The sequence below is a fragment of the Sander vitreus genome, chromosome 11, assembly GCF_031162955.1.
Source record: "Sander vitreus isolate 19-12246 chromosome 11, sanVit1, whole genome shotgun sequence".
NCBI classification, from domain to species: domain Eukaryota; kingdom Metazoa; phylum Chordata; class Actinopteri; order Perciformes; family Percidae; genus Sander; species Sander vitreus.
In genome coordinates, this window is record NC_135865.1 from 11,504,630 (window position 1) to 11,531,405 (window position 26,776).

The following is a 26,776-nucleotide window of genomic DNA, read 5'->3' on the forward strand; positions in this document are numbered from 1 at the left end:
TTCATGACATAGTTGTGTGCCCAAGAAATGTTAGAGTATACATGTAATCTGCTAACAGCTAGCTATTTTGGACCAGGCTATTTAGCGGTAACACAATTCTTCAGTCCGAAAGTTACATTGCTGATGCTTGAAATGTTTGAGTTTGCTACATTTAGCTGACAACAAAATAATACCTGTAATACAAATAACTAGGGCTGTCAAACAATTAAATTTTCTTAATCACGATTAATCGTTGAATTTCTATAGTTTAATCGCGATTAATCGCATGTTTTATCACATCACTAAAATTCTATTATTTTGCATTTCAGAACTGTTTTTAAGTACATATTAAAAATGGAAAGCCATTCTTACCAGTGTATCTTGATTGGGAATCAAATGAATGCAAAGAAAGTTACTTTATGAACTTGATTTTAAGATTTGTATTTGTTTATTACATATTTAATCTAGTCACACCTTTGAATTTAACAATAACTTTGAATGCACCACAAGGCTGTAAATTACCAGTTTCATTGAACGCACCGTCTGTGTTTTTCCGACAATAGCAGCTGCAGATTGTTACATCCCGGTGTCGGAATCCTCTACAGTGAAATACAGTCACACTTTACACCGTTTAGCATTAGCTATCAGCATTGTAAGTTTAATCAAACTACTAGCTAGCGGTAGGCTAACGTTAGCTGCTGTCGAGTATAGTGTTAACTAGCGTCACGTGCAGCAATGTTTCTATTGCTTGTAACGTCTGTTTCAGAGCATCAGAGAGAAGTGCAGGCATATCAGTGGCACCGGAATGAGGCACCGAAATTCTATTACAGTGATTGCAACATTCCTGTAGCAGCAGGATGTGTTACGAGGAAGTACGACAAAATAGTAGCCTGTTAGGCACGACGCAAAGCCGAGTGAAGTGAAAATAAATTAATAAATGGCGGCATGCGATTAATACGATTAAAAAAAATTAACGCATTATGCTCGACCCTTAATCGCATCGCCCTACAAATAATATAATATAATATTCATTCTTGAACCCTACCTTCAAAATAAGAAAATGTCTATAATGAGTGTAAATAAAAGCTGTGTAACTGTAAATGGTCTGGGTGAAAATTAATAGTGAAAATAGAACAGAAGGTTAGTGGAAAGAATAGCACAAAAATAGGATGGCCCATATTTTATTTGTAAATTCAATAAAATAATTTGAAAAATATTAACAAAAATCTAAAATTCATCCTTGGACTTTAGCATGCATGCACCTCTTAGACGGTTTCAATATCTCTGATCTGATGATGAGGTAAAAATATCACCTGTGGAACCTCAGTCAAGTTTTTTTGTTTTTTTCCACAGTGCACACATTGTCACGTCTGCATCATGGAAAGTCAAGCTGCTTTGGCTACTAGCACTGTATAACAACAATCACCTGGGTTACTCTGTCGGTGTGACATGAATATTACTGCAAAGATTTAGATGCATCTGTTCAGAGCGCATTATCTGTGCATGTCCGAATAACGTATTTGTATGTGTAGTGTATTCATTTGCTAATGTATAATATATAGAGAGCGATTTGCTCTGGGGTTTGATGACAGAGACTGAGGGCCGTATCTTGCACCCAGCGCAATTGACTTTGTACACCGACGCATTGAAGTTAATATCACAATACTACTCATTAATGTAGCTTTACGTTAGTGCATAAATCAATATGTTAGTATTAACCTCATATTATTTCTTAAACATAAACAATGATTCTTTGCAAACATCAAACATGAGTTTGTACAGCAACCGTTCTCTCAGTCAGAAGAATACACTGTGGCTGTATGTATACTCAAATTCAGAATTGTCACATACTCTATTTATATGCACATACTAAACTTTAATACCCAATTTGTTAATATTAATGATAAACCCTCCAAATACGCCAAAGTTAGCCATGGCGTTCCTCAAGGCTCAGTGCTTGGACCAGTTCTATTCTCTTTATATATGCTTCCTCTAGGCAATATTATTAGGAAACACTCAATTAACTTTCACTGTTACGCAGACGACACCTAATTATACCTGTCAATTAAGCCAGACGAAAGCGGTCAGTTAGCTAAACTCCAAGCGTGCATTAAAGATATAAAATCCTGGATGACCCACAATTTTCTGATGATAAATTCAAACAAAACTGAAGTTATTGTGCTGGGACTCAAGCACCTCCGAACTTCATTATCTAAAGATATAGCTACCCTAGATGGTATTGCCCTGGCCTCCAGCACTACTGCCAGAAATCTAGGAGTTATTTTTGATCAGGATTTATCCTTTAACGCCCACTTAAAAGAAACCTCAAGAACAGCCTTTTTCCATCTTCGTAACATTGCCAAAATCAGGAACATCCTATCTCAAAACGATGCTGAAAAATTAGTCCATGCATTTGTTACTTCCAGGCTGGACTACTGTAATTCTTTACTATCAGGTTGCTCAAATAAGTCCCTTAAGACTCTCCAGTTTATCTAGAATGCTACAGCACGTGTTCTGACAAGAACTAAGAAAAGAGATCATATTTCTCCTTTATTAGCTTCTTTGCATTGGCTTCCTGTAAAATTCAGGATTGAATTTAAAATCCTTCTCCTGACCTACAAAGCTCTAAATGGTCAAGTACCATCATATCTTGAGGAGCTCTTAGTACCTTATTGTCCTACTAGAGCACTGTGCTCCCAGAACTCAGAGCTACTTGTGGTTCCTAGAGTCTCTAAAAGTAGAATGGGAGCCAAAGCCTTCAACTACCAGGCTCCTCTCCTTTGGAACCAGTTCCCAATTTGGGACACCGTCACCACATTTAAGAATAAACTGAAAACCATCCTCTTTGATAAAGCTTATAGTTAGGGAGTGAGGAGTTGCAGCGTCCGCCTAACCCAGCCCACCTGCTTCTCTTCATAGTCGTCACGTTAGGGAGTGAGGAATTGCAGCGTCCGCCTAACCCGGCCCACCTGCTTCTCTTCATAGTCGTCAAGTTAGGGAATGAGGAGTTGCAGCGTCCACCTAACCCGGCCCACCTGCTTCTCTTCATTGTCATCAGATTTATCTATCATATAAACAATAATATAGTGAGAGTAGAGGGAGGCAGGCAAGTACAGCCCGTTCCGGCAGGGGAGAGTTCTAGCCCGATCCGGCACCTCTCTTTAGCTTGCCTATCTTAGTTATGCTATTATAACTCTTGACTGCTGGGGAAGTTCCTTCCTTCCAAGGACACAATGAGTACTTATGTTTCTTCTTCACCCAGACTATCGCCTTGGAATAGGGTGGCACCAAGACCTGGGTCTTGGGTGCAGCTGTCGTTGTGGACCTACTACACCAAGCTACGCTCTGCGATTCCCTGCAGTGTCCGGCTGCATCCTGCTGTGTCCTGCCGCATCCACCCATGTTCTGCTGTGCCACACTACACCCCATAACGCCCTGCTGTGCCCTACTATGACATGAACTACTACAACTACCATTGTGTACACTGTTCCACTATCTTTATTATGACTATTCTTGCCACTGTTCATCACACCCCCAATCGGTACCGTCAGACACCGCCTACCAAGAGTCTGGGTCTGTCCGAGGTTTCTTCCTAAAAGAGTTTTTCCTTGCCACTGTCGCAATAGCTACTGCTAATGCTTGCTCTTGAGGCAATCACCGTAATAGTTGGTGCTTTGTAAATTACAGAGTGTGGTCTAGACCTGCTCTATCTGTAAAGTGTCTCGAGATCACTCTTGTTATGATTTGATACTATGAATAAAACTGAATTGAATTGAATTGAATAAACATCTTTTCTTCATTAAAAAAGTGCCTTATGTAAAAATAACATCAACCATGCACGCACGTAAGCACGCACGCACACACACACACAAACACATACATACATAATGAGCCTAAATACTGTCATAATCAGTGTACCTCATGCATAGTTCCCTAAACCAGCAGGAGCTAATACCTTATTATGGACTGGGTTGAGCCAATGAAGCAAATGGCTAAACTAATGGGAGGTCCATGTAAAAATACATAATTCATGTGGAATGGGAATTTTTAATGGCCTTTAATGGCATGTCCTCATACGACTAACATCAACACTATGAGAAGAATAATGTGGATTGACGATTCTTGATTTAAAAAGTTTGCTGTTCAACAGCAAACTCTGATGTCTCAGAAGTCAGGTTGTCCCTGAATGCATCAACAGCATTACAATGTAATAACATAAATATTGCCACATAAATATCTTATTCAGTAAGTCTCCTTGCGGTTGTTTGGTGCAGATCAAGGTTATACAAGTACACTCTCATTCTGGTCAACATTTCAATTAGAGTGATGTTGGAACATGTAGCTACTAATGCAGGATAGAAACTGGGTGATAAAAGAAGATAAGTAGTTGTCTTGGCTCACTCTCTGTATATGATTGTTCAAGGTGGACCTATGTGTGTGAGAGAATATGATGGGAAGGGATTTTTGCTTTATTTGTATTAGTGACATGTTTATAGAAAGACATTATAAAACCTTCTAAAAAAAAATATTTTTTTAAAAGTAATTTACAACACTGAATTTTCTTCTGATATGCTGCTGAATCAAACTGCATGCTCTCCACTGTTGGAAACAGATCAGTGATTAAAACCTGCAAGGTGATAGAAAAGGCGTTGAGTGCAGCAGCATGAAGCTTTATAATTTAAATATGTGTGAGAATGACTAACATAGCTGCCGGGCTTGAATATATTACGAACTTCCAATTGAATTATGTTATCAAGTGTTGAGATTAAGGGCTAATTTTTTTCAGAAGGTCCATCAGCCTTTACTCTGCTCACCAGCAGATAATATACATTAAAAACGTTCCTAAGATAGATGAAAAGATGTGGTCAAGCATGGTGGCTTATTCATTACGCTAGATTACACACAGATTCATGATGTATAGTGTGTTCTTTGGTTTCTTTTTTTAATTGTTTTTAAAGTTAGGATTAGCTTATTACTTAGGGCCTAATTTGATTTCAGAAGGTGTATTTGGATTGTTTATTTTCCCAAAACAAAAGCCCAAAATAACAAATTAAGGGGGTAGTGATTTGAATTGGTCACTGAATCAGTAGTGACCTGGAGTAGCAGCTGTGATTTTAATGCAGTCAAAGCTTATATTCACTGCAAAACAATCCGCCTAAAGAGATTTAGTTTTGTAATTTCATTATCACTGTGGGACACACAGGCTCTCAACAACCTCAGTAAGGAACAACGTTTTTTTTTTTTGTCCAAATGGACAAACTATAGTTCCTAATGTATGAGGGAGGTTCTCTTGTCCTGATAGAGAACATATGGTCCAACTAGCATGGAGGCTTGACAATTGTATGCAGTTATCACAAAAACAAATCTTTGTAAAAAAAGAATGCACTTAGAACTTCCATCAAGCTGAAATATTTTGTCAGATAACTGATAAGTAATGGATTTGTTTTATAACAACATATGAGTAAACAAAAGGATAGCAGGATATATGAGACATTTTACTGTATTGTATCAGCCCATGTTGTGGTCAACATATGGTGTGGAGTAGTGAGTGACTGCAAACGTGCATATATTGTCATATTTTATTTCATTACCTCAGTCTACAGTTTATATGTATCAAATTAAGGGTGTCAGTAACAGTTGCTTCTGGGCCCACATACTTAAAACCTTATGTGAGAAGTTTACAAGACAATTATTTTACAATACTACACTCTACAGTCATAAGTTAAACCAATTACAGATTCCTCTATTGTGGCAATGATATTAGATGAGTTTACTTGATAATAAGATAAAGAGGAAGTCAGTCAATGATCAACAATGCTTCTTGTAAACCCAACCTTGACCAGCCAAACCCTCAGAAATTAAATTTCCTAATTGTGATGATGTCAGGCAGCAAGCTTACAGATATGGAAAATGCTCACTTAAGCTGCAACTACTTCCCTAATCACATTTATTTTATTCATTAACTCAACCCAAACCAAAGTTTTATTAGTTAACCAAACTCTTGATGAAGAGTGCCTTGAATTTTCTGTTGATGATAATAAAGATGTGTGCAATTCAAATAATTAATTCCCATTACAACCCTATCAGAACAACATCCAGAGGATTGCTATCGAGACAATGGATTTCCAGACCACTTAAGGATGTACTGTGTGAGTGTGACTCCTTTCCAGTACAGATTAAGAGAGCAATAAAAGTGGGCCTATAAAGCTCAGGGAACACATTACAGGATATTCACACTTGTGCAGTAAATCAGTTATGAGTATAAAGAGAGTGATGCGGTGCACATTGTGAGAAAGTTCACAGTTGACACAAACACATTAACACACAGTCACACAAAATACTCACACATGCATTATCCTGTCTGCATCAACAACCATCCTGCACCCACACAAAGTTTTGAAAGTAACTCAAATGCATCATTGGGTCACTGCAAATCTTCATGGGATGAGTAATGGACAAGTGCTGCACAATCATATCCAGTTTTTTAAAAAACACTTTTACACATGCGAATTAGGGCTGCACAATATGAAAAGAAATGCAATATGCGATAATGTTGAATTTCGATACGATATTACCTGCGATGAATAACCAGACAGTGTATTCAGTTCTGCATTTCTGCTGCTTTCAGTGTTCTGCTAAAATACAACAATTGCTTGTTGAATTTAAAACAAACCTTTTATTTATTGGATTGAATATAAAAGGCACCACTAAAAAAGAATGACAGTTACATTTTAAAATGCAGTTTTCTACTGATAAAAAATCTCAGAGTGTCTTTTGCAACATGAGATCAAGCTCATTTATTAACCATTCAGAATTTTTTCCCTCAATGGTCAATGAAGACCTGGTAAATTGACACATAACTTCTGTGCCTGTCCCCAGACTAATGTGAAATGGGAGGAAAAATGTGTCATTGTTCCTAGCCCGCCTTTGTGTGCATTGCTTACATTATCTATCATTCAAAGCTTGACTTGCTACAATGTGCCCCTGAGTGATGCCTGGATCCAAAATTCACCAAGCAATAACCTAACATATTAGCTTTGATCTTTGACTGATCCCACACATTCAGCAAATAAGCGTTGTGAGAATGACACTGCTTGCTCAAAAAGTCAGCACCAACAGAAAAGTAATCAAAGTCACACAAAGGACAAATCTACCTTTTCATCTCTTTGAAACATCACGCTAATATTTGTGAGGGGGGAATGAGTACAGACAGTTTTGTGTTCAATAATGAAAGCAAAGAGGTGGAGATTCAACCACCATCTTTCACAGATGTCAAGTTTGTGCTAATGGCAGACACTCTCAGATGAGTCCTTTGTGTGGATCCCATTTTAATAGCTATTTTAAATAAAAGCATATTCTGTATGTAAGAAGAGTGAATGATGTACATTGCCCTGCTGCTAATTCCATTCTGATAAATAGATTTTCTTCCTTTTTGCCATCCTAGCAACTCAGCTTTAAGGATGGTGATGTTGGTTGGTCAATCTGTCTGTCCTTCCCCACAGGGTGTTTTTTGATCATTCACAACGAAACAAAACATGCAATAATTAAATACCATGGATATAGTGCCACTCAGCCAGCCATGCCAAAACACTTATTTATGAACTTCAATATTCAATGGAAAATAATCTTATTTGATTGATGTACTAAATGAAATAGTACAACGTGGTGTCAACATAAATCACAGCGGAGCTCACTTTGCGGCGAAAACAAAATATTTTCACCCAGAAAACGCTTGTTCGTGTTAATCCAAACCACGATCTTTTTCCTAAACTTAACGAGTTGTTTTGGTGCCTAAACTTAACTGTCATCGCTGCATAATGCTCACCTTTTCTGGCTAAACTCAACTTCCATGGCCCCTGAAAGGACCGTCATCTGTTGGTGGCTGTAGCCGGCTTGCAGTCACCTATTGGCGGCTAAACAACTGCCGCTGGTAGCTAGCGTCCCAGAGCTCTGTAGCGGCTAAATACAACCAGCAACTGCTGCTCAGACTTTATCGTTCTATGGCACAATAGACTGTTTAAGTTACAGCGCTTAAAGGTGCAGTAGGTAAGACTTATAAAGACACCTCTCATGCTGTGTGTGAACAATTTCTTCACTTTTTTACTAAGAAGGTCACTTCTATTAGGGCTAAAATGACACCTTCTACTTATGATTCTTCCATCTCTGTTGAACCTGTTACTCAGTCTGCACTACAGAAGATTGTTGGTCACTTGAAGCCCTCAGGTTCTCCAAGTGACAGTGTCCCTCCTCGACTTTTTAAGGATGTTTTCCCTACTATATGTACATCTGTTCTTGCAGTTGTTAATAGTAGCCTTTCCTTGGGTGTGGTCCCTGAAAATTTTAAACATGCAGTAGTCCAACCTCTAATTAAAAATCCTGGACTCGATCTGGCAGATCTAGCAAATTTCAGGCCAATATCTAAACTACCTTTCCTATCTAAAATACTCGAAAAGTTGGTTTACAGTCAACTAATGGCCTTTTTGGAAGAACACAACATTCTTGAAGTCTTCCAATCTGGTTTTAAAACTCTACACAGCACCGAAACTGCTCTTTTAAGAGTATTTAATGATATATTTTTAGCTACTGACTCCGGTGACTGTGTTGTTTTGGTGCTTCTTGATCTAACTGCTGCATTTGACACGGTGGACCATGAAATCCTGATTTCTCGTTTGGAGCAGTGGGTGGGCATCAAGGGCGTAGCTCTCAGCTGGTTCAGGTCCTATTTGGAAGGTCGCACTTTCTGTGTCAGCTGTGGTGACTCGGTGTCCTCCTCTGCTCCTCTCGTGTGGGGTCCCACAGGGCTCAGTTTTAGGCCCTCTTCTTTTCTCTCTCTATCTGCTCCCGCTTGGTTCCATACTTAGGAAGCATGGCGTTCTATTCCACTGCTATGCTGACGACAGCCAGATCTATGTGCCCCTTAAAAAGAGCAACTCTCTCAGACCACTGCTCGAATGCCTGGATGACATAAAGGCCTGGATGGCTTCTAACTTTTTAAGTTTTAATGAAACAAAAACGGAAGTGATGGTTTTTGGTGTCCACACTGGGATCCCCTTTGTCGACCTGGGTCCCTTGGCTCAATATGTCAAGCCAACCGTTACCAATTTAGGGGTTAAAATTGACTCCGATATTAAGCTTGACAAACAGATTGGGGCAGTGGTTAAAGCAGGCTTTTTCCAACTATGGTAGTTAGCCAAAATAAAGCTGATTCTTACTAGGCAGCACTTTGAGACAGTAATACATGCCTTTGTGACCACTGAGTTGGATTACTGTAACGCCATGTATGTAGGCATCAGTGCCTCATCTGTTGCTCATCTCCAGATGGTGCAAAACGCGTCTTTTAACTGGAGCATGTAAATATGAGCACATTACCCCTATTTTAGCTTCACTCCACTGGCTGCCCATATATTTTAGGATCCATTTTAAAATTAATTTACTTGTGTTTAAATCCTTAAATGGTTTTGCCCCATCCTACCTGTCCGAGCTGCTTCACCCCTACACACCGACCCGCTCACTCAGGTCAGCTGAACAACTGCGCCTGAGTGTCACAAAAACAAAGCGGAAACTTAAAGGGGATCGTGCCTTTGCTGTGGCAGCTCCAAAAATATGGAATGACCTACCTCTGCCTATTAGACAGGCTTCTTCACTGTCTAATTTTAAATCTCTTCTTAAAACCCACCTTTTTTCCTTGGCCTTTCCCAACAGAGGCGGACATTTTTGTGCAAAAATGTTTACTGAGATACTGTTTCATGTTTTAATTGTTAAATGTTTTAAATGTTTTAAATTACTTCTACTTTGTTCTGTACAGCACCTTGTGCAATGTTGGTTGTTTTTTAAAGTGCTTTATAAATACATTTTGATTGATTGATTGATTTAACCAGAAGCTTGCTTAATTACTATAAATAAGATTTTTGCACAGACTTGAGTGTGTAGATGCTTTTTTCCCCATTAGTTTTATAGTTCCTAGTTCTATAGTTTGCGCCTGAGCTATGCCTCATACCGGGGGACTGGTGTTTTGTTTCTCTATTTATTCTCTCTCGGAACAACACACATTTAATTACAGTTGTAAAAATAAGTCCAAACCTATTCATCCTATTTACTGGGAACATTTTCTTATTTATTTAGAGCATTTTCACACCACACAAAATACACAAAAACCTTTTCCTACCTCCCTTTTCCCTCCCAAACCCATCCCTACAACCTCCAGCCTGTCAGTCTGTCACCAGTGTCTCAGAGGAGGTGTAACCACACCGCGACCACTTTCGGCATGCCATCTTATACAGTATTGAAAAGTTTAACCACACTTGTGACTGCTTTATCAGCATAGCTCTGACTCACTGTGACTTGAACAAGCTGAAGAGGAAACTTAGTGTTCCTCTGTCTCCACGGTAGCTCCGCTGTCCACTCTGTGCATCCTTGTGGTACTCAGTGGTACCACAAATTTGATTTGTTGAATGGAAATGTTTGACCTTACGAGTTGACAAGGAGCGATTAAAAAAACTAACAAGCTTGCTGTGATGCTAGTGAGGCTATGAAGACGGTTAGGCGGATGGATGGATGTAAATAACTGAATGGTACTTCCTCCATTGCACCTTCAAGACAAGCTTTGTATCTTAGCCCCACAACTGGTAAGGCTGTAAGAGGAGCAAAAATGTGAGTACAGAATGTTGCTTCATCTATCACTCTTGTTTGTGAAATATAATGGACATTGCAGCCTCTAGGTGCTGCTAGTGGGGCTTTAGGCTTTTACTCTTGTTCCATTAGGAGTCAATTTCCTGTAGGAAGCCACAGGAAAAGACCAGACTGGGGCCACTCTTTTAGATGTAGCTAGTTGATGGATGGTCGCTTAAGGTCAACTTCAGGCCCTACAGGTTTGTCAAAGTTACAAAGTCAGTTACTGTATAATGCCACAATTCCTTTCTGCTAACAAGAGAACAGCAGGCAAATAGGCGCTCTCTCCATCTGTCTCTCATTCTGTCAGACACACAAACAAAAATCCCTAAGGTAGTACTGGTATGTTCACTCTATGCTGTCTTTGTTTTGAAGGATTTCATGGATTGGTGACAATGAATTAAACTTCTAAAAGATTCTTGAATGCTATGGGCCTTTAAAGGTAGCTGAGAAGCATGTATGTAGTAACGTTCACAATAGGCGGTTCTAGCAGACACATAAGGGAAAGACGGAGTTCAGAAAGGCCTATTTTCATTGTCTGACATGAAATGGTAAGATGTATCCAGACAGATTTTGATTGAGGCCCTCGCCACTGTCAGCGAAAAGCTTTACATCAGATAGCCTATCTGTCTGGGCTTTGTTAGAGCCAGGGGAAAATAGAAAGGCACCAAGAGCTTACACAAGCCAAGTGTATGTATCCATCTCATCAATCTAATTTACGTGGTTGGACCATAAGAGCATGCCAGCCGCACAAACTTCCTTTGTCCTAATGAAATTATATTAAACACTAAAGACAGTTCTGTCACAAGAAAGGACAAACAGAAATGTATTAAACATTCCCTTCCAGTCAAAAAAGATAAGGCCCTGTTATTTAAGCTTGGTTGCATTCTGTGATGTTATCGGTGGTGCAAATATGAGTAAAACCAGCAGTTTTCAAAAACAGTGGGCCTAATTAAACATATGGAGCTGTGTAGGTTGTCCATGTACCAGCCATATATTATAAACATCTTAGTGTCATTTCAGATCAATGAACTTTTAGTTCATCACTTAGATCCAGCAGGCTATAAACAAAATAAATAGAGGGGAAACACTTGTTCAACATCATTGTAAAAATAAGCAACCATGTCCTCTACACATTCAAATTGGCTCAGCTACAGTATTTTGTTTGCCAGTTGGCTGTCACTGGTTATAATTCACTAGTCAACGTTTGTGAAATATTCATAGCACAATTCCACAACACCCAGTTAGCAGGAGATTCAGTAGAGGCATTGTTTCTTTCTTTTTTCTTGTTTCTTTAGCATACATTGGTAAATAGCATGTTGTACTAAAATCACCTCTCAGGATTTCTCAAAGTCACATTTTTCAGCAACCTCTCACTTTTGGTGGCAATGAAATGGTGATGTCATATGCAGGTTTAAATAAGGTTGCAAGGATGCTTTTATCTTTTTTCACCTGGACGACTGTTAGTCGAATTAGTAGAGAATTAGTGGAGTGGAGAGCTTTTGTGAATGTTTGACATGTGTTTCTGTTTTAACTGTTGCACCCCCATTTGCTTTTGCTAATCTGTCTTTTACCCTCCTAGTGTTTCATGATTGTTGTTATTGCTTTTCTTTGCTTTTGCCTCTATTTTTATTGCTTGCTTTTTATTGTTGTTTTTCCTTGTAAAGCACTTTCTAACATGTTTAAGGAATATGTAAATAAAGATGAGTACATCTGTAAATCTATTGCAGTTAAGTTACGTAAGATGTGAGCTTACAAATTTCCCCTCTATAAAATGGCTACTAATATTTCATTGCAATTGGCTGACATCAAATGTGCCATCTTAAGAGATATTAAGGTTTTGTGATCCCTAAGGGAAAGCAAGTAAGAGAAGAAACAAGGAAGGAATACAAGGACATTTGAATTGAAATAAGAATAAGGCAAACAAGGTGCATTTTTCATAATAGTTACAGGTACTACTCTGGTCTCCACGTCTTGAACATAAAAAATGTATTGGTATTGGCACCAATACTGACGCCTGTTGTGTGGAGCTAAACTCTAAAATAAAACATAAAAGAATGATCCAGTTCCACTCAACTGGAAAAAAAGACTATTGGTATCAGATCTGTTGGTATTGGTCACTAGACAAGTATCATCATCACTATCAGTAGAGGAAAATAAGGATTGATAGATCCCCATAAAAAGCCAGGGTGCTACAGGATGAACTGCAGTAAATGCTTGCTCATGGCCTCATATCATCAGAAGCCACGATGTGTCCTTGGTTTCACACTGCTACCCATCACTGGTGTCCATTATTTTTCTTTCAGAGATAACTCCCCCATTGAATTAAGTACCATGAGTAAATGCGTCTCCTCGGCCAAAACGAGCTCACTGTGGAGCCCTTCTTCAATATTTCAAGTCATTAAATGAAAGTGTCCTCAATAATATGTCCTTCACTGCAGTGAAATTCCTAGCTTTACTGTACATACATTTGCATACATGTTTGCTGTAGGCATGCATGGGCCTGCCCAGTATATGTCCATATTTACATCCAATATCAGTGTGCAGTGATAACGCAGTGGTGTTTCCTTTACTTAGTGAGGTACAAAGAGCTAGGATGGTGGATGGGCGTGTACAGTGTCCAACTGCCATGCAAAAACTCAAAATTAACTTTCCTGGGAATGTACATGGAAAAGCCTGCAAGTCACTCACCTCTGTGATTCCCTCACTGTCTTCATCACACCAACCCAGTCTGACTGTATCCTACATGCTGAAAAACACACACACACACACACACACACACACACACACTCCCATCACATGCAATGCTCTCCCTTTTACATTCTATTTCTACTGCACACACTATCCTTTTTAAACACACTACATATCATTTTGTGGGTTTGGTCCAGAAAAGTCCCAGAAGTGGACCCGCTGTTGGTTTAAATAACCATTTCCTTGCAGCAGAACAGATTCCCAGGTAAATTCCAATGGGTGTAGGGGTTGCTTACTTTTAATAAAGTCTACACCAGATGTGGTTCATTTTGAGCAGATACAGTACGTGGACATAGGCTACTGAACATTCACAAACACATGCAGCCACTGTAGAGCCTTTGCTTTGAGATTAACCCTCCAGAAGAAGAGGAATCTCCTCATCATGACTCCCTCTTGATGATTCAGGTCTGGTAAAGATCCTGGCAACAGTCAGTCAATGCAAATCACTCTGTACGCAGCTATAGGCTATTGTTTTCTCTCTTACATAATGAAATCACCTTCTGATTATCATACAGTAATCGAGAAAAACAGTAATTGGATTGGACACATTGACAAAAAATTCTAGAAAGATACAGATGCATAGATGCATTATAGGCTACTATATGTCTATGGGATCATAAAGCCCAGACTGTATCTTATTACATGCAGTAAAATAGTTATAGTCAGCACAAAGGTGGAGGCAGTGTAGGTGCTCTGCTTAGGTTTACAACGTTGATGAGTGCAATGTTTAAAAGCCAATTAAGATGACAACTGGAAAGGTATGCCATATCAATTGCACCTAATGTGCACGTACACATAAAGCGCCCGTCTATAAACTACTTTCCAATTTCGGTTCATGAATTCAGAAACTGCATGACAGCCTTACTGTCAATAAATGTGCAACCTGCAAAATATTAACTTACCCGGCTTCCGTTGCAGAGAATAAATGATAGAAGAAACCAGGCAGTGGCAGAGGAATATTACATTCCCTAATGTCCATTCACAGCTCAGCGACGTTCACGCCGACACCCGTTTACAGTGTCGACGGAAAGGTTGGGGGGGGGGGGGCGCGCAGACGGGAGCGCGCTTATTTGGCGATAGCTAGAGCTCAGAGAGAGGTGCGTCAGTGAGGAGGAGGTGTAAAGACAAGATAAGAGTAATTACAAAAACAGACCTCCAGCAACCAAAGCTAATAAGGAGACAAGCGCTTTTTCTAGCAAGTCAATATATCATGTTCTGTGATAGGCAACTTCATAAAGGTCGCATGTGTCCGTGGTTCATTGTGACCGTATTTTAATCTCACAATATATTATTATGAAGGTTAATTTGGGATTCCATATGGTGGAACTAGGCTAAAAAGAGATGTCAAATAGAGGATATTTAGTGCAGTTTAATATATCTGTAATCATACACAAATATGAATGTAGTTTTTGACTTTGAAAACTATTGAAAACTAATAGTTTTAAGCCCCTTATGTTACTATCCCCAACAAGTGATTTCCTACCTTTTCTAAAAGTTCTTATATTTTCATGATTCCTAATATAATACATCTTTGTGATCAATCTTTCAAGTATTTAATAATGAAAAGGATAAGTCAACATTTGTTATAATTAAGCAATAGAGGATTGAGAAGAATTCCTGAGGATAAATTAAGACACTTTTTCATGTAACCAAGAAGAGGGGAATTACTCAAAACCTTTAGCAAGTGTTCCACTCAATCTGACATAATCTATTGACAAACTCCTGAATGTCCTCGTGTGATGTACATGTTTAGCAGGTCAGGCGGGATTCAAGTTGTTTTTGGACCTATATTGTGTCGAACATGAGAGGGGTACATAAAAATGCCCTTTAGAAGAGGATGTGTGAATTTAATAGCAATACACAATGTGTGAAATGTGCACCTTGCTCACATTAGCAAGTTAGTTCACAATAACACATTCCCTTATTTCACAGAGAAAGTGTGAAATCTGTGCAGGTTTCATCCAGAGGCAATGGGAAGGTTAATTAACGAGTTGAAACAAAGAAGGCACCATAAAATCCTTTAATGCAAAAAGAGCCAGTTGATGTCATTTTGGTTACATTAGGGGCTTGTTATAAAATGAGCTGGTTCCTGTCTTTGAGTTGGAGTTGTTGTGTTACATTTTCCATCAATCTCTCAACTCACCTCCCTCTGAGCGCTGCAGCTCTCTGCTGTTTATTGAGCTGGGTGTTATGCAAATGAGTAGACACTATGTTGATGTTCAAATTCCCTTGATTCACTGTTAGGATGTAGATTGTTTTTTTTAGCGTGCTATGGAGATAAAAATGTGGACAGTTGGGTGTGATGTGTGGGCTGATGTGCACTGCGGATCGACAAGAGAGAGGCCAAAAGAACCCAGCAGACAATAACCGATTCATATTCATGCTTATATTGTTTGGCAAGTAAGTGCTCACTCAAAAATGAAATATGTTTATAATAATGCAGCCACAGCTAGAAAATTCTAAAACTGTAACTTCATCATCATGTATCATTATTGCTCCTCTCTTGTGTTTGAAGTGCATTTAAAAGAAATCCTTCAAAAATATGCTGCCTTGTCACATCTGTGTCTTCGTACTCGGTACATTTTGTGTTTGCTGGGGAAGAAATTATTTTTAAGTTTTGATTCCAATAAATGTAGTATTTCAAACATAACCAAAAGAAAATAAATGCTAAAAATGGCAAATCTTATATATATATATATATATATATATATATATATATATATATATATATATATATATATATATATATATATATATATATATAATGTTATTGTAAATAAATAAGTAATCTCTAAACACATTGTGATTAAATAGCATAGCATATGCTATTAAAGGACAATTCCAGCGCAAAACGAACCTAGGGGTTATTAACAGATGTGTACCCACTCTGTCGCTCTCTGGGACATGTTTTCATGCTAATCGAATGAGTTTTTAGCTTGAAAGACGCTAGCGCGGACCGCTGATTAGCTTACAACGCTAGTATTCGGGGCACAACGAACGTAAAAATAAATCGCTATTTATACCACTAAAAAGGCTCAAAATATCATCAAACTTCAACATTCAGCATATTGAGGGTCCCAAAATGTTAAGCGAAGCATTGAGAACTTTGTAAGTGTTCAGACAGTTTATTGAACGAAGAGCTGCGGGAGCTCCGTGAAAGGGCTACGAGAGAGAGAGAGCTACTGGTAGTCAATGCCGCAACTCAGCCTCGTACTTCGGGAAACTGGTGGTGTACCTGCGGACATTGTGAAGCTATGGCCACCGAAGAGGAGTGTCTGTGTTGCACGGAGTGGGACCTGTTGCATCGCAACACCCAAGAGACACAGTGTTTTGTACAGTCTGAAGATTTCCCCTTTCTGATAAACAGGGCTGTACTTGAAACTTTTTCAGCAACCCAGACCGGAGGGACCAGATGGACAGTTATCCACTGAGTAAGTACACTAGACAAGTTATGCAGAGTGCGATTATTTCAGATATATTGAGCAAATTGCTTGGTTTGCATCGCCAGCTGTAAGTCATGACTGGTTTCCAAGATGGCGGCGGCATGTAAACATGAACGCGAGTGTCTTTATAATCTATCTTTTCAATAAACTGTCTGTACACTTACAAAGTTCTCAATGCTTCAGTTAACATTTAGGGACCCTCATTATGCTACCGTTGAAGTGTGGTGATATTTTGAGCCTTTTTAGTGGTATAAATAGCGATTTGTTTTTACGTTCCCTGTGCCCTGAACACTAGCGTTGTAAGCTAATCGGCAGTCCGTGCTAGCGCCTTGTAAGCTAAAAACTCTACTACAGAGTGGGTACACATCTGTTAATAACCCCTAGGTTCGTTTTGCACCAGAATTGTCCTTTAAAGGTGCTCTAAGCGATGTTGGGTGACGTCACTTCTTGTTGACGTTCGAAGTAGAGGGCTGCATTGGGATTGGGTCCCACCGGGTCCCACGGGACCCAACGCAAATCTCGCGGGAGCGGGCGGTTTTAACTTTGCTGCGGGCGGGAGCGGGTGGCTAAAAAAAACACTGCGGGATTGGGATGTAGCCTGGAACTCCCCCACGCCAGCAGAAACCATAGATATACATATATACTGACTGAGTATATACTGTATAGCCCATCTATGAGCATACACCAGCGTGTCCGAGTCTCCCAGGACGGGGGAGCTCCGAGCCAAGGCTCCGTCCACCGTCCACCCACTCCCTCATCCTCGGCTCCTTCCTCCCCCTCTTTCCCTTTCCTCTCTCCCTCATCCTCTGCTCCTTCCTCCCCGTCTAACAGTAGCAAGCACCTGCCTTCTTTGCCTGTATCTTCTCCCTATTAACCTATAAAATGATGTGTTTTCTCATGCGGGACAGGAGAAGACACAACATCAATGCATCTCTATTATTGTGCGGGCATAAATTCTCAGCGTTTTGCAGGTGCGGGTGGGAGTGGACATACACATTGCGGGAGCGGGCGGGAGTGTAACACATATGTTGCGGGTGCGGGCGGTAATGGTCAGAAATTCGCCGGGAGCGGGATGAAGAAAACAGTCCGGCGCAGGGCTCTAGTTCGAAGTATTGTCAAACAAAACGGAGGCTAGCTCACCCCTCCCTCCTCCTCATCCCGTCCCCTCCCTTACACACACTAACCCCCCACCCCCCACCCCCAAATCCGTCTTGTCCTATATTGGTTGGAACACTGTTTGTTATGTTTCGTGGTGCAGGTTGGCGCAGTTTGTTTTTGTTGCCGTTTGTGGAGCCTGGGCTGTCTACAGAGACCACGTTTTTTTACAGTGTTCAGACAAAAAATGTTGTAGCCTAAAAAACGCGTGACATCGCTTAGAGCACCTTTAAAATTTGAGAGGTTAGTGCATGCAGGGGGTAGCACAGAGGAGAGAGAGAGTAAATGTGGAGAGAGGAAGGAAATGTAACTATTTTTTAAACTTTCCCTCATTTTAACCAAATGTTGTAGTTGTCTCTTATATCTATTAAAATAACAGCATTAATAAAAAGCTGCAATCCGTAACTTTATGCATATTCAAATGTCATCAACCAACCAAGTTAGACAGCACAGGCATTTCAATCAGGAGAGACTTCGTTGCAGATATGCAAAGAGTTATTGTACATAAGTATAATATGAAATGTACAGAGTCTTAGACTCTTAGACTAGTATTAGACTCATTATTAAGAATATTTTAAAGGGGTATAGAAGCCAGACATATTCCCCCCGATGGAGCCTAGACACTGGTGATGGTGGAGAGAGAACCCAGAGACCAAACGAAGGACCTATCTGCGGGAAAGGGACTCAGGTTGCAATGGTTGATGATGCCCGGAGGTGGAAGGGGAGGAAGAGGGTTGCACGTTTGCCTGAAAAGACAGCTGATAGCAAGGAGAGAAGACATTTAAACCAGGATGTCATGCTGTGATTGGATCATGAATTTCATGGCCAATTCTGGTTGGTTTACTGAAGAGTGAATGCCTCCATGGTCACTGCGTCGAGGACTACAGCGAGCGGTATACTCACCATTCCCGACCTGTCGCATGGTAACGTCATGGGAGCGCCGTAACTATTTATACTCGTACGTGGTGGTCGCGACACTAGTTGCAGTCGACTCCTGAACAGAGGTGTCGCAACTTAGAAAAGGCTACCGACTTTGCTATTTCTACGAACTAGAAGAAGAAGAAAAAGGTAAACAATGGCAGAACTGGCAGCAGCATTGACGTCAATGTCAACAGTGGCTAAGATGATATTGGAGTCAATGGATGAGGAAGAACAGCTGCTTTTGAGCCTGCTTGCAAAGAAACAAAGAAAAAGAAGATGGAATGTTAGTCCTTTGAATAACGCCAGACATAAATATGGTGAGTTAAATATCCTCGTGAAACAAATGAGGATGATAGACAAAGAGAAGCACTTTGAATACTTCAGAATGTCTGAACGATTCGATGACCTACTTCGTCGGAACAAGCCTTTCATTCACCATGAAAGAACTCATCTTAACCCAGTAAGTTTACAAGAGAGACTTGCAGTCACACTGAGAGTCCTGGTCGCGCACTTTAAATTCTGGCTCGCCAGTGAGATCTACGTCATTTTGACGTCACATTGTCGTGCAACAGTTCAGGAACGGCAACTGAAAAGAGGCCTTAAGCCTCTGTAAATGGGCGAACGCTCTACCAGGTGAGCTACCTAGGCACCAGCTTTGAGGGGTTTTAATCCACGATAATATTCATGAGTTTTAGTTTGACTAATTTTCCTGTCACCTAAAAAAAACTGTAGTTCCATCCTTCACAGCAGAGAACCAAAAGTATTTGCCTAATATGTTCAAACTGCTTCTAATTATCTTCCCATCTTTATTGCTTCATTGTTTTGAAACACTAAACCTTCCCACTCACACCAATGTTCATTCTGTAATACAAAGAGACATAATTAGGATCCGTTAATAGAGGATTGACAGTCACCCTTGTTGTTGCTAATTAGCAATGGAATTTCATTTTTTTTATCTTGTCACTTTTGAAGACAAAAAAACAGAGGAATTGTCTCAAGCTGCAAAGCTATGTAGCACAATAGAAATGATAGAGAACATTTTAGGTATTTAAGCTGGAATCAGAAACGACCCACTTTTATAAGAGATAGCAAAAAGCCTTTCTGTACTGTATGTAAGTAAAACATATCTGTATCTACTCACCTTTCCAATGGAGAGACCAGCACTTTGCATTCATCACACTGTGGAGGTTGGAAACCCACAATCTTAAAACATAAGCATCTAATGATTTTATATAGTACACACATTCTCCATTCCGCATCCTGAGAAATATTCCTGAAATTAATGCAAGCATGACTTATGCTCATGTTTCACAACTATGACTTATCTTTAGATAACAGGAGAACAAACTTGCACAGAGAACATACATCTGCACACACAAGGAATCAGGGTGAACATTTGAACTCAGGAACTTGTTACTGTGAATTGTAATCTCTTAGTCACAATGTCAGACTTCTCACATGTGTAGATTTTAAGCAACTTCTAACAAAAGCTTGAGAGAAGTAAGGGAGGACGCTCTATAGGTGTTTGGCATCACTTTCATGATTCATGTCGGTGTTGATATCTTTTTCATTCCTCTGGCTTTGTAGGTTTTTGATGCAAAGTAGGAGTTGGGTGGATGCATAGTATCAGATCAGTAAAAGATGCTGAAGTTGTGATGACACCCCTGCAGTGATGGCAGCCTCTGTGTCACAACACAGCTCTAGGGCTCATTTGAATCATCAGAGTGTTTCTGCGAGTGTGTGTCTCGTGTCAGATCTGATCCACATGTAGATTTAAAAGAAAATGATGATCTGCATTTAGCATTGTTTCAATTCTTTCTTTTGTAGACACACTTTTAAACTACTACTGTGTGGCTTCAGTGACTTCACCTGAGATTCCTCCACAAGAGCTTTTCTGAACTTCAATCCATTAGTTCCAAAACAAACCAGCTATTTCACCACCTACACAAATGCAAATCAAGAGCAACACAAGTAATTCAAACCAAATGTTCTATCCAGAGAGTGGGAACAGTAGTGAAGGTAGACTGTGCAAGGCAACCTTAGGCCACACTTGTAGAATATGAGAGAACTGTGCTCTCCATTATCAGCTATTAGTCATTAAGAGAGACAGATGGGTGGCACGGCTTCTTCAATGCCATCACGACATAATCATTACCTAATGAATTCCAGCCCTCTGGTTTGCGGTAAAGCAGGCATTGGTAGAGCTGGCCAAGGCAACAATGACACATGCTGCATTCTGAAGGCTGCAACAAAAGATCTGCACTATCTTCTTTTGTTGGGGCTTTCAAAACAGAACAACTTGCACCACCATTATGTTGTTCCCTGGCAATCATTGCTGCGCTACCTATACTAAAGTTAACGTGATTTTAGTTAACGTGATAAGCTTGCTGCAGCGATTTCAATCTTCTGGCCAAAAGCAGTCAATAGCTTTCCCTAACTGGCATTTGGCAACAAGCAGTAGCTCTGTGTGACAGCTCAAACAGACGGATTTTCAAACATGACCAGCAACACCAGTTTCTTTTATTTCCCTCCAGAAACTCTTCTTTCTGCCCCCATGTCTGTTCATTCATGCAATTCAGAACAACACAATTTAAAAATTTAGTAAAATGATGATTCCAAAACGACTAGGTACAACATATGATAGAAACTACCTAATCAAAGATCAAAGGTAGGTCTATTTCATTTGGGGTCGATACATATGTCATGGAAGAGAAGGGGGGAGCAAGAGAGAAAGAGAGAGGGACACACACATACTTTATTAAGCTATAATGTAAGTTACATCTGACCTAAGCATTTGATACAGTATTACAAAGAGAAGAAAATAAAAAAAATAAACTGACTTCTTACTGATAAATTTGGCCTTACCTTATTATTGATCTGTCAATGGGACAATTTTTCTAACATACATTTTTTCCAAAATAATGTTTCTTTGTGGCTAACATAAAGAAGCAACCTGCTTCACAAAGGTGTGTGATTGGGAAGGGCAGTAAAGTCACTGCATGCTGATGGATGGAGGGGATACTCAGCTTTAATGCATAACAGAAATGATGAGAAAGCGGCTGTTGAACTGAATGCACTGTCAGGAGGTGCTAGTAGGAGGATAGTTAGACATCTTGGGAAATATACTTATTTGCTGTCTTGCTGAGAGTTAGATGAGAAAATTGATAACACTCAACGCCGTGTATTAAATATGATGTTATAGCCATTAGACCAGGGGTGTCAAACTCAATTTCACTAAGGGCCACACTGGAAAATGAGAATCACATCAAGGGCCAGACATGTAGGGTTTATTGACATGCTTTTATTTAATCCAAAAAGTTAAATATCTTTGACTGTATTAATGCATGTCTCATATAGTCTTCTCACTCACAGTTTGGTCGACATAAAGTCTTAAAAAAGTCAGCAAAAATGTTCTTAGCCATCATAGAAGAAAGCCCCCAAAAACTTTGGAAAAAGCGACAAAAACGAAGAAAAAGTGACAAAAACTAGGTGGGCCAAAATGTATTGTAAACCAAAATCTGCAAGGGGCCGGATTTGGCCCGTGGGCATTGAGTTTGACACATGTGCATTAGACGGCTAAGCTAACCCTGGTAACAGGGGGAAACAGCTAGCCAGCTCTCCAAAGGTAAAAATCGGCCTTCTAGCACCTCTAAAGCTCATTAATTAACAATTATGTTGTTTAGTCAGTACAGAAATAAAGTATAAAAACAACAATTTATAGTGTTAACATGGAGTTGTGTGCCAGAATATTTCTTGGCCTTGGTCTTCCAGAAATGTTGTCATTATCCTAAGGTTGCTAGGCAACTCCATCTAACTTTTGCCAAGAGCATATTTGTGTGTTTTCCAAACAATTCCACTTCAGGTGTGATTAAACAAATGCTTGAAGAAAATCTAAATGGTTTGCTCTTCATCACATCCATAGACAGACATAAAATGAATGGACAAAGCCACGCCGTAGACTTGCAACAGAGAGCAGTGAAGTCTATTAGAAGCACTTTTCCGGTGAGGGCTGAGCGTTACTGCGCAGCCTCAAACTGAGCTTGAAGACGTAGATGTGACGTGAGCAACCTGTCTGAAAGTTGTAAGTCTTCTGCTAGCTGTGCAAAGAGAAATCTAAATCATTCCCAATCTTGCAGAGACGGAGAGCGTAGGTATATGTAATGCTCTTTTTATTTTATTTCTATCTTTATTTTTAATTTAATACATACTGTGTACATATACTTATACTTATATTGTTTATACCTATACTTATATTGTTTAATATTCCATTTAGAGATTGTGTGACGTGCACCAACAACACCAAAACAAATTCCTTGTATGTGTTGGCAATAAAACCCTTTCTGATTCTGATTCTGATTCTGATTCTGAAATAAAATAGGCACAGACTAATTATTGCTAACTAAAATGCTAGTTAACATTAGTAATTAAACTAAAACAGCTAATGTAAGTCGAAACTGCCTGCGAGCTTCTCCTGTACTGTACGGTAATTTGTCTATTATGTGACAGAAAGTTGCGTGGTTATGACATAATCGTTAGCCTATTTGTTCAAAAACGTCTGCTACAGAGCCGTAACGTGAGGTACAAGGTAATGGAGCCTTTTATACATTGTCATGTTTCTTTAAAAAATAAACAATGGACAAATAAAGTCTTTAAACGCTTCAGATGTAAAGTTATTCGCTGTCAAAGTGACGCCAAAATGAATGGCAGTCAATGGAATGCTAACGGCGGGTGATGGCTTATTAGCATCAAAATGGCTCGATAAGGGGTACGCTTTGCAGAGGCTCGCTTACCCCCTTGATCACATCAGTCTTGTGTCACTCAGTGCTCTGTTTACTGATGGGATCAAATGGCATTAACCTAGCATGGTTTTGATTCTCTAAGGAGGCCTCTGCGCATCTTGTACATTCGCCTGTCCGTACTGATCTGTAAACAGAGGCTGAATCAAGGCAAAATTGCACCAAAATCATTTTCGCTGTCCACTTTCATTTAGATCATATGCTATCAAATAATGGAGGCACAGATAATGCCTGTTGAGGAGCAGACTGGGGCTGGCACATCATTTTTTGCTTTGTTTGAAGTAGCCTTCCTCTCTGATGTACACTCTTTACTAAAATGGTTCTTTGCACTTCTGACAGAACCCTGACACACCATTGACCACATATAGGATTTATTTGTAGAATTTCTTGGAGTTACATTTGTTTGCTCAAGTTTAATAAGATAAGATAAGATAATACTTTATTGTCTGTTACACAAGGGTTACAGAACATTTTCTTTGACAAGGCTCCAGTCACAAAAAGACATTCACAGACATATAAAAACAAGACATGTCAATGTCATCTTTATTTACAGTTTTTTAGTTATAGCTCAAGACTATTTTAATTTCAATTTGGATGCCTTACGCTAGCCAAGACCCTGGAGGAACCCTTCTTTATGATGAGCCAGCCATTCAGCTGTTCTGTGGTCGTTTAGTGGACTTCCAGAAGCACTACTCCAGTTCCCCTGATTGGCCAAATCAGGAGTAGCAGCTGCTAGGTTTGTGAAATAATTGTTGAAGAGCACATGTATTAATTGCAAGTATAGCCTAAGGTCAAGGAAGAAAATTAATCAAGTTCTGAATGCACACATTTTAAAACCTTGTTGCAACCAGCTGGCAAGTAGCCAATGCTCTAATAATGAATTGTGTGTTGTTATTATCAGTCACTGTTTCCAATCAATGTTCTGCAATCAAAAAAATCAATGTAATTAGATTGTGGAAGCATGCAGGCATTCCCTATACACTAAGCTAAGGAATTTACATAGATGTAATGAAATGAAGCATAGCGTAAGTTCAGTCAGGAAGATTATCTTCATGCTTACTTATTTATCTACATGACATAACCTCTGTGAGCTAATCATCTTGGTGCTGTCAACGGTTCCTTTGAGGATGATGATGATGATGAGGAAGAAAGAAGCTCTAGATACTCGAGACAGGACTTTGTGTGTTGAGTTAATTTACAGCACACAGAACCGGAAGTTGTTGCTGAGGTTGACATTGGGGTCAACCAGTCCGATGCAGATGTCATGGATGACCCTCTGCCTAGAGGATCCAGGAAGAGGACATGCGAAAACAACAAAGATAAGGAGGACAGAAAAAGGTTCAAATGGTAATGGAATGATCTCCCTCTAGGTGATATTGAAAGAGATGTTGAAAGTGATTACACTGATGATGAGTGATGAAGTGATGCTTAAATAAAGTTAACATCTCTTCTGCACCTCATGGGTGCATCACATCCATTAGGTGTTGACAGCAATCCTGACAAATCACACCTTCCCTGTACACCAAGTCACTTCCTACTCTGTAGGCAGCCAACTGAATCCCTCATCCAGTGTTGACCTCCACTATCCAACAACAGAGACAATCAACCACCAGCCCACTCTCAGAACACATCAACAGATTGCCCTTGAGGCGGATCTCGCTTTGAGCATGCCCTCCCAAGGTTTCTTTCATTTTGCCTTCAAATGGAGGCTTTGGGGGAGTTTTACCTTGTCTTCAGTGAGGGTCTCTAGGTTTGTGTCAGCATTATATATTGTAGCAGATAACTGCTGTTAACCACTGTTATCCACTGGAGTTTTGAGGAAGCACCTGGAAATGAAGTACTTGTATTGCCAAGTGAGTCAGAACCTCATGTTAAAACAGCCGAGGATGTGAAAGAATACCTGAAATGTGAATAAAATGTCCTACTTTGTTCAACTGAAAATGCCACCATTTGACTGCAGTAACAAATGAAATGAATCCATTGTGGATAAATTAGTCATTTGAGGTTGTGGGCAAGATGTTAAGAAAATAAACAGATTAAGGGTCCAGTTAAAATTGTGAGCGTGAGCCGAGGTGTGGGATATCAGGCAATTACACTAGAAATGTACTTCCATTGATCCAGACTAGTCAGAATTTATGCTCATGTAGGAGAAAACTCTTCAATCCCTGTCAGACTGTGGGCCAGATGTACTAACACTTTTGTGCCCACTTCAGGCATATTTGTTTCTCAACATGCACGTAAAAGCATGGCGAGGTATGTACAAACAGGCCGCACTGAGGTAAAAGCGCAGACTGCCTGTCGCGGGAACTGAAAATGGCAAATTGCCCTTTTCCGTGTCATGCATATGCATTCACTGGTGGGTCAAGGGGAAAGTGGGAGTTTCCCATAAAGAGATGGGAGGGGAAGCGTAAAGTGCGCCTAATTATATATTCCGTGGTATGTACAAAAACCGCCCGTGACAGCGCGCCTCTATTTTGCCATGAAAATAAAAGCATGTGTAAACCAGCCGCAAGCGGGTTTCCTCGCATATGCCTCCTGGTGAAATGGCACCAGTAATCCGAGCAAGACGATCCTTTTGCCACAAGGATCACACTTTTTCAGTTGAGTGAACACAAAATCATTAAGCGTTACAGATTAAGCAGTCATGCAATATTACAGTTAGGCTACTGGAAGAAATCAAAGATGACACTGAATCTCCAACTCAGCGTTCACATTCCATTCCAGTAGTTGTTAAACTCCTCGCTACATTACAAATATTGGCATCAGGATCATTTCAAACAGTCATAGCATCAGCAGTGGGAATATCGCAGTCTGCACTCAGCCATGTCATAGCACCAGTACTTAACGCTTTGCTACAGCGCAATTTACGGTATAGTGGGTGGAGAAAGTCGCTGATTACCTGATGAACTGCAGGTTTGGTAAATACGACGTAAACTGAAGTATCACAGCCTGCGCTTTCTGCAGGTTGGACATGGCGCTGATAACGCTACATTCGCAAATGTACGTACATCTGGCCCTCTGTGTCCTGTGAGGGAGAACCACATGTTGCCAGCTACCTCCTCA

The 26,776-nt window shown here is 39.9% G+C and overlaps 1 long non-coding RNA gene across 1 annotated transcript in view; it reads left to right on the top strand.

Annotated features, from left to right (window-relative positions):
- LOC144525110 (uncharacterized) overlaps window positions 1-3,740 on the top strand; it is a 17,023-nt gene extending 13,283 nt beyond the window's left edge. Inside the window, exon 4 of the long non-coding RNA XR_013502662.1 lies at window positions 3,242-3,740. This is a non-coding gene — a long non-coding RNA (uncharacterized LOC144525110). The remainder of the gene's footprint in view (window positions 1-3,241) is intronic.
- Window positions 3,741-26,776: the final 23,036 nt, after the last annotated feature.